General features: G+C 42.2%; 1 protein-coding gene across 3 annotated transcripts in view; it reads left to right on the plus strand.

The window, feature by feature from the left end:
- GPC1 (glypican 1) overlaps positions 1-15466 on the plus strand; it is a 220782-nt gene that overhangs the window by 32830 nt on the left and 172486 nt on the right. Inside the window, exon 1 of one of the 3 annotated variants that reach the window (XM_030029162.2) lies at positions 10884-10902. The exons of the other annotated variants lie outside the window; for them this stretch is intronic. The gene's annotated coding sequence lies outside the window, so the exon portion shown is untranslated. Of the gene's footprint in view, positions 1-10883; positions 10903-15466 lie in introns of those variants that run through there. 3 annotated transcript variants of the gene reach the window in all.

Raw genomic sequence — 15466 nt, forward strand, 5'->3', positions numbered from 1 at the left:
TGTTGCACTTATTCGGTACAGCTGTTAACTGTTGCACTTGAAGGCCTACCTGTAAAACTTGGAGGAATAACTCCACAAATGCAAGTGGTTCCATATTGCGTCCCCCTAGTTTCAACCACATAACTTGGAGTGGGATTTTGGCACTTGAATTCCAAAGACACCTAAGAAAATCCTGGTCTTAGGTCATTAGTTATTGAATGAGCTGGTTTACTTCATATGTGTACCTTCAGGACTGAAAAAGGTGAAGTGTGCGCATTTTCCTGCATAGATGCTCCTGGCTGTGGTTGGTACATGGCAGGTACAATCTGGCTTGAATCTACAGATTTTTAAGGCATTAACTCCTGCAGCCTCCTAATGCTCTTGGACCTTTTTGCACACCTTCCTTGTTTTCGTAAGTAGGGAATTTGAAAGAGTTCTTAAATTAGGTGTTAGGCTTTGCTAGTGCATCTTTCACCTGAAAAACAACACCTAATTAAATTCAGGTTGGCAGTATTGAGTTGCAGAAAGCCTTCCTTTTAAAATGCACTTCTTCCATGAGGCACTGAACTTTAAAGCACTGTACACAGATATAGATACAAAATATGAAAGGTTATAAGTCTAGACATAATCACTGTACATAACAATGTAGAAATAAGGGCAGCTCAAAATGTGTTCCTCCACTGTATGGACTGTTTATGACTGTTCAGTATTGTTTCTGCTTCAGTTAAAATGAAATCTCTCTGGGGAATAGAGAGTATCTTCTTCTTCGTTTCCACTGTAGAAAGCACACCATTGTGGTCTATAAATAATAACTGTTTATATAGTGTTCGCCTTTAATCTTTCCATTCCCCTTGCAAATAAATAACTGTATTGCTGTCTTTGCAGTATTCTTTATATTAAGCATAGGGAGAAATAGCATTATTTAAAGACAGGTAAATTGCAGCATAAGGGTATAATATATTTAGCGTGGAAGACCACTGCAGTTGTTTGTGTTTCTGGTTTATAATGAAGGCAGATTAGATTTAAAACTAGTGATTGATGGGTAATAGAAAACTATTGCAGAAATCCTGTGGTTAAAATATACAATTTGCATAGATTTCTCTGGACACTTTCTAGAGTTTCATTTTAGGAGGCACTATTGCTTCTCTATAGCTTATTTTTCCTGGCATCCTTCATTAGAACATAATAAGGTGCTTTGCAGCAAGTATCACTCATGAAGCTCACGATCAGTACAAAAGTGTGCAGCAAATACCCAACTTCAGCTCCAGAGGCTGGCGGTAACTGCACCAGGATGCTGATACCGACACATGGTGATGCACTACACAGACATCCCTTTTTGCCTTCTCTCATGGGCCCCCTTTGAAACCAGCCACCTAGCCAGAGGGAGTGCGCTAAGGCAGTGATGCTACAGAGTGGGAGCCGTTTCTGTTCACTTTAATTGTATGTAACTATATTGATGATTGTGAGCCCTCAGAGCATGTCCTCATACAGATATCAGCATTCATTGGTACCTTGTCCCTCATCCCATCTCCTTTTTATCTATCGGTTAGGGCTAGCCATGGTCTGTGACAGTGAATTACTTGTATGCAGGGAACTGTGCCTGGCACATCTGGGCTCCAGTTTCTATTGCCCTGTATGCTGTAGACCTATACAGTAAATTTCCTTGCTGATTAAGCAGAATCCACAAGTTTGTGTTTCTTAAACTTTCAGGAGTTGTGTTTCTTTAGTGCTTTCAGGAGTTGTTATCATCATCTTTGTTACCAACTAGAATGAAGTCACTCACCTGAGGATGGCAGGCCCTGAATTTGCAGGGGAATTACCCCTGCCATTGAGTAAACTTTATGGGCTATTGCTTATGTGGTAAATATCAAGTCTATAAGGCCTTCATGTCAAATATCTCAGCTGAATCTGAGAGCAACTGGCTGAATGATGAGCTTGCATTTCCAGGCTTTTCCAGAGGGCTTGGGCGTTGAAGAGGACTAGTAAGTGATACAGCTGCCCTTTCCACCTACAGAAGTTGAGCTTTGGCAATTTTTAGTGTTTAACCAAATGATGATACACCATGTATGGGGAATATGTGAAATGCTGAACAAGTATTAACTCATTTCCTTTTGCAATCATGCTGGAGGTGCGTGCCCAAAATATGATTCTGGATGTGGAATTTGTGCATTATCAGAGAAGGTGAAACTGCAGGATGGTCCTGGCAGTCAGAGTGGGCCTTTGGAAAGCTGATCTGGAGCTCATATGACTCAATGCAGTTCCTGCAAAATGTCATACAATACACAGAGAAGTATTCCCAAGGCCAACTTCAGGTATTTTACACAGGCCAACAGGTGTTTGGCTGTTCTTGCTCTCCAGGTTCTGATCTGTCTCTATCACATATAAGGAGATTAGCCTCCTGAAAGAGCCTTAAAATTTGTCAGGGTAAATATTTATGCAAGTGATGGTAGTGTGTCTTCATCTTGTACTTAATCTATAATGCTTTCACTTTGACTTACTTTCTTACCCGTGAGAATGAGGAGTAACATGGAAATCTCTTTTCATTAGGTTTCCGCATATGTTGTGTGTAATGTGGCTTGCACAGTAATTTAAATGCAAGTATAAATTTGGTCTCCCAGGCATATTGGCTTTTGAAGTCCTGAAATTGCTGCATCTCTACCCACATAGAGCAATCTAACCCCCTTGGTTTGGAGAAGGTTCCTTGAGGTATTTATCCAGAGGCTCCATGTACCAGCATATAAAAAGGTTTCTGTTATTTACCTCCAGTCTGACCTCTAAAGACCCTTATTTCATCTCCCAGAAAGAAACTTATTCACTGTGGTAAAGAAGTACAGCTTCGGCATCCAGTCCCAAATTGCTTGAAACTGTACAGGGGGACTCCTTTTGCTGAGTACTCTGTAGTGCCTTGAGCCACTAAACAGACTTGGAGTTAAATAGACTGACTGTCTTGCTCTAAAACATCTGCCCAAATAAACTCTTTCTTTACAACCAAGGGCAATGTCTCCTCACTGGTTGTATGTTACATCCACTAGCATTAATGGCGACTACACAAAGCAGTAGAGAGGTGTTTTACTTTGAATTTTTGGAACAAATGTTGGAATTAGTGCTTGCAGCTCATAAATAAAATAGCTTTATTTTATATGCAACTCTATTGATTAGATCAGATGTCTAAAAATACATGTGAAAAAGGTAACTGGTGGCACGTACCCAGTTTTCTGGGGGATATTTCCATTAAGTTGAACGACCACATCAAAATCACAGAGGAGAAAAGAAACCAAGAGAGCTAAGAAGTGACGAGAGGGGTTTTTGAAGACAATCTGGAAGCAGTTGGAGGATTGATGTGGCTGACAGAGAAGAGGGCTGGTCCAGGCAGCAGAGGTAGGTGATGGGGGATGCTTTTTTATGACTAATGTTAAAATAATCTGAAGAGACAGCATAGAGAGTAGTGAGAGGGGAGATGGGAGAATGAGAAACATGTTTTGCATTGAAAACAATAACCCAATTTCCACTGAGCAAATGGGAGCTTCCTGCATATGTCCAGAAGCTGATTTGTCAGCTACCACTGATGGTAGATCCATGGAGGAGAAAACACTCTGCAAAACACATAATTCTCCTCTGATACTTGCCACATTTTTCTGCATTGCTAAAACTGCTTGGTGTGGATGGAGAGGAGCTGGTGGCCTTTCAAATGGTGCTTCTAGTGATAAGCTCTGTTTAAGGGTAGTTTCACTGCTGGTAATTATTTGAGAGTATGCAGCTGTGATAGTAGCATATACAAAGTAATATTAGAGATCAAGTTCAAAGTCTAGCAGGGAGGGTAAAACAAATAACTGTTCTTTCTTCTCCAATACATGAATTAGGCAGCAATGAATGAAAAAACTAGGTGTTGGGCACAAAACAAGTGAGTTGTGGGTTGTTTCTTTTTTTTCCCTTTCTTTCCCTTCTGCATGGCTAACTCCCAGTTTCAAGTATCAAAATGCAGTTTCTGGTGCACAGGATGGTATTTTCTTGCTGCTATAAAAGTTGTTGTGAACTGTTAAATGGCAGCAGCATTTCACCCCCGAGCTGCCCACAGCACAGTGTTGAATGAAGTGACCTGGAAAGAGAACGTGTATTTTATCTTGTTCAACTCTCAAAAAACATCCCAGTGTTTTATGAATTTAAGTGCTACATGAGTGCAAGATCTGATTATTTTGGGAAAGATGCTGTGGTCCTGATGTATATTAGTTCACCTGAGGGCAAAGTGGACTTAAGGCAAAAGAATATGTGCAGGAGACCTTGGGGTTAGTACTGTGGGCAAGGGTCATGCTGTAAAACACCTGAAACCCTTGAACTGATGATTGTGCTAAATGAAGTGCTAACTCTTGATGATGCTGGTGCACAGCTGCTCCAGGAAAGCAAGCTTGCTCCCTGCAGAAGACAACAGTATTTCATTTAGGTTTTTTCCCTTCTGAGATGCTCTGCTCCATCCAACGATTAGATGAATTGGAGTAACTGACAGGTAAGCATGCAGTGTGTTCATTGTTTTTGTATAACTTTTCCTCTCCTCCCCTCCTGGTTCTTTGCAGCTGGATTTAATGTGTTAGTGAACTCCTGCCTTAGCAGACTTGATCAGCCTGCCTTCTGCCGGATTTGCCTAGCTGGCTTTAGCCATGTTCATGTTTGTGATAATCATTCTGTGCTTGTGTGATAATGCAACAGGGTGACAGTTCTTGTGTTTTGCCTGAAATCAGGTTTTAGACAGACTCTTTCTCTCCTCAATGGCATCTTTAAAAAAAAAAAAAAAAAAAAAAAAAAAAAAATCCCAAACAGCACTGAAGCAAATAAGGCCTTCCTTTACACTGAAAAGATGTTGTTTTTAAAGCTGTCACCTAAGTGGCAGGAACCGAAGGGCACCACCAGCTAGGAGAGGAGAAGATAAAAATTTTTTGGCTCAGTAAGTTGTACGTAGGAGTTTTTCAGAAAATTGCACTAATTTCCTTCTACCACCCGAAGCAGTATACTTCATGCTGACACGGAGCTTGAAACAGAGGTTAACAGTACCAGATGTTGGCTTGTATTATTATTATTAATTGTTTGCATTACAACAGCACTTGGTGGCCTTGTTCAGAGTGGTGCTGTATGTGGTTCTGCTGCAGCAAAAGAAGCAGTGAGGGCCTTAACTGCTGAGCAGAGGTGGGTAGGCATGACAAGGGACACAGAAATGCCAAGATGTGACTTGCCCCAAGTCATAAAGCAAATCATTGACAAGGCTGAGAATAGAAATCAGTTCTTATGAAACTCAACAGAAATAATATGTAGGTGATATCAGTTTTGGTACTTAATCCCGGTGTAGTGCACTGGTTTATAGGTTTATAAGGTGTCCAGTTTGAACCTTTAAAGGTTCAATATCTTTAATCTCGGTGTCTGTGAGTTTATGGGAAAAACTGGAAATGGAACAGGAAAGTGGCAGTTTCTTGAATTTGTCCTAATCCTACAGGTTACAGTAAATTGGTGGTGGAAGCATATTGCATATCATGGTGCTATGCATGACTGATGTGCTCTGTCCTTCAAATGCTATTAACTTCAGCCCAGTTAATCTATGTTCCTATATGTTGAACACAAAGCAGTGCTGGCTGAGGGATTAGGGGAGAATTAAGTATTAGTTCTCTAATCCTGAATGTTTATAAATCAGTATTAATTACTTTAGGTGCTTTTAGAGAGTTTACATCCCAGTTTTTGTAATAATTTCATGATCCATCTGGCTAATAAAAATACTTCATTGCAAGAGAAGAAATAAAATCTGTTGCTGTGAAGTGTAAGCATGCAGATCTTTTGCTTGTTGGGGGCTAATTGCTGCTGTTATGGATTCTGATAAGTTAAAAATAGTAGTGGGGTTAGCCAAATCCCACATCACTGTCTGTAAACGTGCTGCATAGATTCAGCCCAGTCTGTGGGAGAAGAGAAGAAAGCTGAACCCCCATGTTTCTAGGAGTAAATTTATGCCTTTGGTGCTTTTAAGGGTGTATGGGTTTCTTGGGGGTGGCATTTGGGGGTGGGTTTTGGGGGGGGGCAGGAGGGGCTTGAGTGATAAGGCACAGGGATACCAATGGGAAATGAGCATCCTGGAGTGTTTGTCACCTGGCTGACACTGGCATTTCAGACACTATGCTGTAGTGCAGCAGGGCTGAGGAGTGGTGTGTGTGGTGAAACGGAGACAGACATTATCTTCAAGGGATCATCCTTCCACAGATAAGGACAATGATCTCAAAGCAAAAGGGTTTTGGCTGGAGCAGGAAATCTTGCACTAAGCATTAGCAGGGCTATTGATTGCCCCAGATTCAGCATTTAATCCTTCCTTTAATCACAAATCAACTCCACTGTGTGTTTGAGTTTTTTAAACTTTTCATCCAAATGCTTCAGACGTCAGAACAACAGTATACACTGTGCAGGGCTTTGGGGAACTGCAGCCCACCGACACCCTGACATTCCTGCCAGTTTGGTGGAATCAAAAGAAAAATATTTGGGGCCAGCACATCTATCAGGGCTTGCTGTGTTTGTGTCTGTCTTGGAAGGAAGGAGTCCTTTCTAATACTTTGTCTCCTTCAAGTCCTTAATCGATTTGGGATTTTGCTAGAAAGAGTATTTGTTTTTCTTTCCCTTGATCTGCATTTAGCTCACAGAATAGATAGGCTGACATGGCTTACGCTCCTGCCTGCGTAATGCTCAATCTTCTCTATTAACTTCTTGCATTTAGTCCCAGAGCTCAGCTTTTGGGCCTGCTGAGAAACAACAGGACTGGAAAATATCATGGATATGTGTGAATGAACATGGCATGCTGTTGTGTTTCCATGATCTCCATGTTTGATGCTGCCCCAGCTGTTCCTGGCATTAAGATGCATCCATTGCAACTTACGGGGAAGTGGTATTGTTGAGCCTGCAGAGCATGAGCCTGCGTACCTCTATGTGCATCCCGCTGGCTACACATCTGTGGCCAGCAGAATGGCTACAGTTTTTTAGGGTGCAATGTATCAGCCTGCTGATAGCTGGCTTTTAGGATCCTCCTTCTAATGCATTGCTTAGCTAATATTCATTAGTCTTTTACACTTATTAAAATGGAAGGGACTCAGTTGTTGTGCATATATGTCATGGAAGTGCTTTATGATGGCTAAATGATAATCTCCATGGGAAGAAGAAAACAAAATGGTCTGAGAGAGAAAAATTTTAAAAGCTTTGGTGCACTTTCTTGTTCCTAGTTAAATATATTTTGTCATAATATTTTGGGGTATAAACCTGACTGGAACAGCATTATACAAAGGAAGAACTGAAGCTCAAGGCTTCTGAATTGGAATTTTTTTTTTTTTTCTTTAAATATAGCTGAATTTTTCTCTTGAACTCTTGGAGTTGCTCAGTGGGACAGTGGGATTGGTGGCCACATCCCCCTCCCTGGCACCTGCATGCTGCCATTGAAGGGAGGGCATCTTGCCCTGCTTGGAAGGGTGTACCAGCCTTAAGCATGTGTGGGTAGTTCTGTGCACTGGAGGTCGCAGGGCTGCTTTTGGGGTGATTCAGCTCTGCACTGCCCCAAGCCCCAGATCTACAGCAGCACCTTAAACCTTAACACAACACTTGGGTGTCTCCCTGCCTTTCATCACTCTGTAGCACAAATGTGTTGTGTGATTCATTATACTGTCAGTCTCATTTGAGGCATCTTACAGGCCCAGTTTTATTTATTAGTTTCTCATGCAGAGTTTTTAACCACTCTTTTCCGTGATGGTAAAATGTATCTGCCTATGTGCAGAAATACGGAGGGGAGAAAGAGAATGTGATGACTATGGGTGTCAAGAAGCGTTGGATTTGGGTTTTGGGGTTTTTTTGTTTGTTTTTTTTTTAATTGCCATGGTTTTGACAATAGCACATTACTCACAAGCGGGACAGCCACTGCTAAGTTAGAGTTGCCCCATTGTAGTAGAACTCCCAAAATTTTACAGTGCCTCATGCCATCGTGTTTGTGTTTATGCCATATCTATTTTGTGACATAATTTGTCACCTGCTTTTAATATCTTCCTCTAGTCTCCTATACCACAGTAGCAGGCATGTTATTTACTGGGCAAACATTAGTGTTTCTATTAAAATTATGTTGGAGCATAACATGTCAGTGGAAGGAGATTTATAGATGGGTTGGGGGGACTTTCCCAGATGACTTATTTAGCTGCTGGCACAGTGGAAATTTGGACTGCTGTCCCTGAGTTATAACGCAAGATCCTAGGTGATAGACCACATTCCCTGAGAATCAAAGGTCTTGTTGGGACTGCAATATTACCATTGGCTTACATCTTTTCTGGCTTAGTATTAAAGAAGATTATCATCTCTGTCTTGTATCAGGCTATGGAATAGCCTTTAAATGTCAGTCTTGACATCACTGGACATGTCCTAGCCTTTTCTTATTTTCCACTTTTCTGACAATTCTATCTGTACTTGCCATATCACAGTGGCTGGCATAGGGGTGTGCTGGTTTTGGCTGGGATAAGTTAATTTTTTTCACAGTAGCTAGTATGGGACTGTTTTGGATTTGTGCTGAAAACAGTGTTGATAACACAGAGATGTTTTCCTTACTGCTGAGCAGTGCTTATACAGAGCCAATGTCTTTTCTGCCTCTCACTCCACCCCACCAGCGAGCAGGCTGGGGGTGCACAAGCAGTTAGGAGGGGACACAGCCAGGACAGCCGATCCCAGCTGACCCAAGGGATATTCTAGACCATACATCGTGCTCAGCATATAAAGCTGGGGGAAGAAGAAGGAAGGGGGGGGGCGTTCAGAGTTATGGTGTGTGTCTTCCCAAGTAACTGTTACGCGTGATGGAGCCCTGCTTTCCTGGAGATGGCTGAACACCTGCCCGCCCATGCGAAGTAGTGAATAAATTCCTTATTTTGCTTTGCTTGTGTGCATAGCTTTTGCTTTACTTATTAAACTGTCTCTATCTCAACCAACAAGTTTTCTCACTTTTACTCTTCCGATTCTCTCCCCTATCCTGCTGTGGGGAGTGAGCAATCTGACTGGCTGTGTGGTGCTTAGTCGCCAGCTGGGGTTAACCCATGACGGTCCTTTTTGGTGCCCAGCATGGGGCTCGAAGGGTTTGAGATAATGACAGGTTTGATTGGAATGTGCTAGATTTGAATTTATAGCTGTTACTGCCATTTAGCTATTAATTGGCAGGCTCCTGTGCTTGCCACGGGGCTTGCTTGCATAACTGTATATTAGAGGCTAGTGCTCGTTAGTGACTGCTTTTTGCTTTGCTGTTTCTGTGCTGCTGTACTGGACAGGCTGGAACTCCAGTGTGAACTTGAGTCGAAAGGACTGTGACTTGTGGATGAGCCCACGTGGGAGCAGTATGCCCCAAAGCGTCTGTGGCCGTGATTATGTCTGTGCCACAGCAGGTATACCTCTGAAGGGATTGTGGCCCAAGGATAAATCCAAGACAGATTAGGGGCAAGCAGAGAAGTTCATTGCAATGTTAAACCCGATGGTCTGGTCTAAAGGGACCAGGGGTGGAGATTGTAATGGAAATACCTTTAAATTATTGTAACCCGGGACTTGAGTTGCATGTTATGGGAATTACTATAGCAGAAAAAGGACATCTATCAGGGTACATCCAAGTTGGCGAGTGAGTTTGTTTGGGCACGGGGAGGTTGTTTTCTGGTTAGTGTGGGATTTTTTTTCTGTCTTGTTGGGCTTTTTAATATCCAGCAAATACTTTTTTTACATACTAATGCTCCCTTTAGCTGTTGCTTACTCAAACCCTGAACCCTTGAGAAGGTGATTCATTCAGTATCTAATGCCAAGTCACGGTCAACAGAACTCTTGGTCTTGGCTGTAATGAGTTTAATACTGTCTGATCCTGAATGTTCCTGCCTGCACAGCTCTCCTAAACAGAGTAATTTTAAGAAATGCCAAATTGACCCTAAATAGGCTCTTGTAGGTCAAGGCTTTCTATTCATTAATGATTCGTCTGCTTCTTCCAGTATTGCTTTGATATTGGAAAGCTCGCTGGAGGAGAAGGTGGGCTCTGAGGACAGAACATCCCTGACATGAAAATAAACACACAAGATGGAAAAAGAAACCATCGTTAGCAATTAACAAAAGAAAGAATGTGAAAGGTGATGAATTGTGGAAGGTATAAAGGGCTGTTTTTCAGCTACTGAATTACTCCGTTAGCATGTGGTACTGTGAGAGAAGCAATGTGATATATGAAAATAAAAACATTGACTATCTGAGCTGGAGACTTCACTTCTGAAGCAGAAAGCTAAGGGCGCCAAATCCTGTTAAATTTTAATGAGATTTTAGATACAACTCCTTGTGTGTCACTGCTTGAAAAACAACACTTGAGACTGATAACAGCAGAGAGCTTGTGAGTTAACACCTGCAACCCAGCATGTGGCTTTCAGAGCTGAAATATTGGCCGCTCTGGAAAGCGCTTTGGTCTGCAGTGGTGGGAAGCAATTCCTTTGGCCAAGCCATCCAACCTGCTGTGCAGTTGCTTTTGCTGCCTCCCAGCTACATGAGCTTACACAGCATGTGGGGCCTGTCACCACAAGAAGGCAAGGACTGGTAGAGTCACTGTCCTTCCCCACCCAACTCTCTCTTCCAGCCCTCTGTTTCCCAGATGCCCTGGAGCAAAGTGGGAAGGAGGCATTGAACCCTAGCTGTATGTGAACAGAAGAGTGAAGGTTTGGGGTTTTATTACTACTGTAACCATAGCTTGGGCAATAGGTAATATTTCAGGTTTTGTTCTTGTTTATGGGAGGTGATCATACCTTCTTTTCCTTTTTGGGCATGTTTTCTTAACAGGATACTATTTTTGCACCAGGCCTCCCTCTTTTTCTGGTGGTCGTGGTTGCAAGAACTGAAGTGTTCCTCCAGTCTTCAGGTGTAGAAAGTAGCATGGTAAGAACAACATCATTCAAGTGGATGAGATTTGTGAAAACACCTCTATTTTTACTAAGTTTTGCAAACGAGCTTTCATGAGGTCTGGGAGGAAAGAGAAGGGGGATAAGAAAGCTAAACTATTTCAAAATGTCACTTTGAAGGCTTTAAAGTACCAATACTTATTAATTCCTTTGGCATGTATTAGAATAATATTAATCCTGATGAACTGAAATGGTATTAGTGCAGATGTCATAAGTACTTCTACAGGCATTCAGCTGTAATTTAGCATCAATTAACTAGACCATTATTTAAAAGTGTTATTTTAATACATTAAATTTCCCAGTGTGTCCTCAGGCGGTTGATAGAGCTGCTGTTAGCTTCTCTTATCACTCTCCATTTTTCTTTCTAGCTGTCATTCCTGTTCTCCTTTACTTGACAGTGTGTGCTTCACACAGCCACAGGACTCCTCAAGGGTGGCTGGCAGTGTGGTCTCATGTTCTGCTTAACCTAATTTAGCTGCAGGAAGCTGCTGCAAGGAATGGTCCTGCCTCTCTCCACATCCCCTCCCTGTATTCTTTTTCCTCCTTTGTAGGCCATCTAACACTTCCAGAGGTAGGATTTTGAACATTTGAGAGCAACTTTTGGTCAATTTTGTGACCTTGAACGTGTCCTCAGGGCCACACAGCTGCTGCTCAGTGCAGTGCCATGCTACAGGTTGTGTAGCCAGTGCCCAGATATGTGGCTTTTTTCCTGTCCCTGCTCAGAGCCTTGCTGAGATGCTCACTTGAGTGCTGGAGGCTCTGTAGCTGTGCTAGTGCCCTGCCGTAAGGGGCTGCATGGCCTTGCCTGTCACGGTGCTGTGACAAAACGGCTGCTTGTTCAAGAGCTGGCAGGGGAATGCCTGTGCCTCCAGCTGCAAAACAGACACAGTGATTGCTCATTTTATCTCCCTGTTCTTTAGGGCATTCCCCAAACCAGCTTCTGCCTTCAAAGACTGACTCCTGTGATGTAGATGTAAAATGCCCAGTACAGCAAACCCCTCACACAGATTGTTCAGGATTTCTATACATTTCTATAGTACAAATTAACAAGAATCGGATGTTGGAGAGTGGAACAACCTTTTTCCCCATATAATGTATAAGAGCTAATCTGCGGTCAGCCACTGCTGTGGAGTAGTCCACTGTTTTGCATGGAAGAGTTTGGGTTGTGTTAGTAGGTGTTTTCACCTCAAGAAAAAAGAGCTGCTGCCTTGCTCTTTCCCCACAGCATGGTAATGGAGATCTTGGCTGGTGTGCAGGGGAGTGGGGACCGGGATACGCTGCAGACGGCAGAGAGCCCTGCAGTCACCTGCACTGGCGCTTGGATCCATTTTTGTGGGGCTTGTGACGCTTCCTAAGGAGCCTGATGAACAAGCTCCTGCCACCCGGGCAGCTCCCACCTAGTAAGCCGTATTTCAGCTCACATGCAACGTGTCAAGACAGGCAAAATTCCCATTTGTAAAAAGTGCTGTTAACAAATGCTTTCTTTAACCTCTGTCTCCAGTTTGCTATTCCCCTTCACTCCCTCTGGAAGACAAATTTGTGTATCCTCTGCAAATGACCTTAAGGGTCTACATTAATGCCTGCAGAAGGCAGGGAAATGACTGTATGGAAGCAGCAGCCTTTGGGTCTGGCTCTTACCAATGGGGACAGACCTCTGTCTGTCTCACTCGTCTGTAGCAGTGTTTCTATTTGCATTGCTCTGTCATGGTACAGATACATATATTTTGGACTTGAATTTCATGGTATCTTTTCTCCCAGCTTTATTGATCTTCACAATCTTCTGTGTTCTTTCTGAGTATGCCAGCCAAAGACCATAAGCAGGGCTAGGTTGGCAGGGGAGGTAATACCTCCTGTTAAAACCAGCTGATAAGTTAAGACTATATAGCTCCTAACCCTTTCCTTGGATATAAAGTGGGAGGTCCTCCTACACTTCAATCAATACCCTCGTTGTTACTACAGTTACTACTGTAAGCAATTTTTCTGCAGATCAACAGAGGCTTTTGAGTGTTAGCAGACCGTGCCAATATGGCAAATTCAAAATCTGCAAAACATATGGCAATCACTACCAAGACCTCCTGATTTCAGTAGAACCATCCAAATCACTGGATTCAGACACGTCCTGTGCTGCAGTATGTTTTATTTGTTGTACCAGATGCTCTTGTGAGACTGGTGTGGATGCAAGTAAACAACCGAAGAAATCTGAAGTCACTTGTAGAGGATGGAAATACCCATTTACTAATGAGGGAATGTTTTTCACCAAGCATCCACGCCATCTTACTCCTCTCAGTAATAAACCTCACAGAAGAGCAATGAAACAAATCTGTAAATGAAAATTTATAACTCCACTAAATCTCTGATTTTTAGTTGTGGTAAAGATGATGGGGTTTATGTCACAGTAGGATTTTGCCCCACACACTCCCCAGTTTCCTCATTCATCCCAGATCATGAGCAGCATGTGGGTGTCCCTCTTCCTCCTCCTCCTGTTCCACAAGTACTTTTCTCTGAAACTAGATCAGAATAAGTAGTGTTCTTAATCTGTACTTAGCTTAATTTATAGCTTCAGTTTTAGACTTTAAGGAAGACCTGTGACCATGAAGTTCATCATTTTCCATCAGTCTGATAATGGTACCTCTCCCTATGGTGTATTCCTATGGTGCATTTAGTTATCTCTCACTCAGTGCCAATGTTATGATTTTTGTGGGCTGTATTTTTTCCCTTTTAAGCAGTCAGAGTTCTTTAAAGTGTTTTGCAAGTCATTTTTTGCAAAGAGGACATGATTGGTGTTTCTCAGTATTTTTGTTCTCTTTTTCTTTTTTTTTTTTTTTTCCTCCCCTGTCCTGTTCCCTTTATAAGGATGTCAGTTCTGTTGGACATTGCTTAACCTCAGTGCTGTTTATCAGGCTGGGACTTCGGTCTGCCATTTGGCCTATGCATTTGACTGTGTTTTCCGCACAGTGATGTGGACTGAGATGCTTTAAAATTATGGCCTTGTGTGTTGTTTTATATGGATATTTAATCAGTCATTTAGCAATTAAACCCCTATGAGCAATGTGATGGCTTTATGCACTTCTCCTTGGCTTTCATACAAGCTTCTGTGATGTGTTTGTTAAAGCATTTTAGATTTCCCTTTGTAGACCAGCCGTATCACCTGTCACTCATGTCATCCCTCCATCTCCCTGCCTCTGAGGTTCCTCCTGTTGGACTTTCATAGCTAAACCAGGCTAATGTCGCATCTTGTGAAGATTTCATCACAGTGAGAGCAGAGTCATTACCTTCCCTCTTTTGTCTTTGTGAACATCAAAGAGTTGCAAGTCCCAGCAAGTGAGGTCCCAGGGAGTGAGGTTTGGTTCAAGGTTCCCATAAAGCCAAATTGGCAAGTCTGGTTGTTTTTCCTTCGCAAATTGTATCAGGAGTCTCCTCAGACACCTAAACTGAGCAGCGACTGCTGTTTGGCTGTCTCCTTTTGACCCAGTTGCTTCTGTGCTTCTTGCTGGTGCCCGTAGGTGCTAAAGCAGTAGCTGTCAATATAACTCATGCTTTCTGAGACTGGAAAGTTCATATAGTGAAACACCAGGAGCTGATGTTAGTGCGGAGATCCCAAGTGACAGCCACTACCCTGACTGTAGCCATTGGTTATGGCTTTCAGAAATCCTGAAGTAGCTCAAGTGATCAAGAGGTCAAACCCTGGCATTTATGAGGGCAACATGTGCGAGTAAATCAGTATATTATATAAATATGTCGATGCCTGAGGCACAGGGTGCAGAATTAAGGGATTTCCTAGTCCTAGTGTTTGAAAGCAGAATTGATCTTTTGTTCAAATTCTGATACACACAGTCAGCTGAGATATTGTTTATTTAATAATTTTGATGTTGGGCATAGGCTATGCTGTAATGCTCCCTGGAGATGTTCAGCTGTCTTTTCTGTTCTGTTCAGGTTTTGATATTGCTGTCACTGTGGTTTCTGAGTACCTTCCAACCACGTGTTAAGCAATATGACTAGCATATGTCTCATTTAATTTCATCTCTGGTCCTTGGGGATGAAAATGGTTTGGATATGTTTTGCTACTTAGGTTTTTTGTTGTTTGGTTTTTGTTTTTTTTTTTTTTTAATTTGTCATTTTTAGCAAGCTACAGATGTGGCCATTTAAGCCAGTAAAATTTGACCAGTTGCCTCAACAATGTCAATTTGGAGAGTTGCTATTCCTAAGGGTTAATCCTGAGGCATGCCAAATGCCCACAACTCCTCTTACCTTCAAGAACAGGCAGTGGGTGCTTGACATCTCTCAAATTCAGGTCCCAAACTTTATACCAACCCACAGCCAATTTGCTGAGATGCTTTCATTACGCAACATTCATGATATGTAAAACTGCATGTTATTCTGAGGGCTTGTTACAGTTCATTGAGATGAAACAGCTATGACTTTTTATCTTTGAAGAACTTGTAACGCTGCCTATCCTACTCATCAAATTTAGTAGAATTGTACTTTCCTCTTTTTGTAAATAGTGCTGTAACATGGACTGCAGCTGACTGCTTGAAAATACT

This window comes from Aquila chrysaetos, chromosome 10, assembly GCF_900496995.4.
Source record: "Aquila chrysaetos chrysaetos chromosome 10, bAquChr1.4, whole genome shotgun sequence".
Lineage (NCBI taxonomy): Eukaryota > Metazoa > Chordata > Aves > Accipitriformes > Accipitridae > Aquila > Aquila chrysaetos.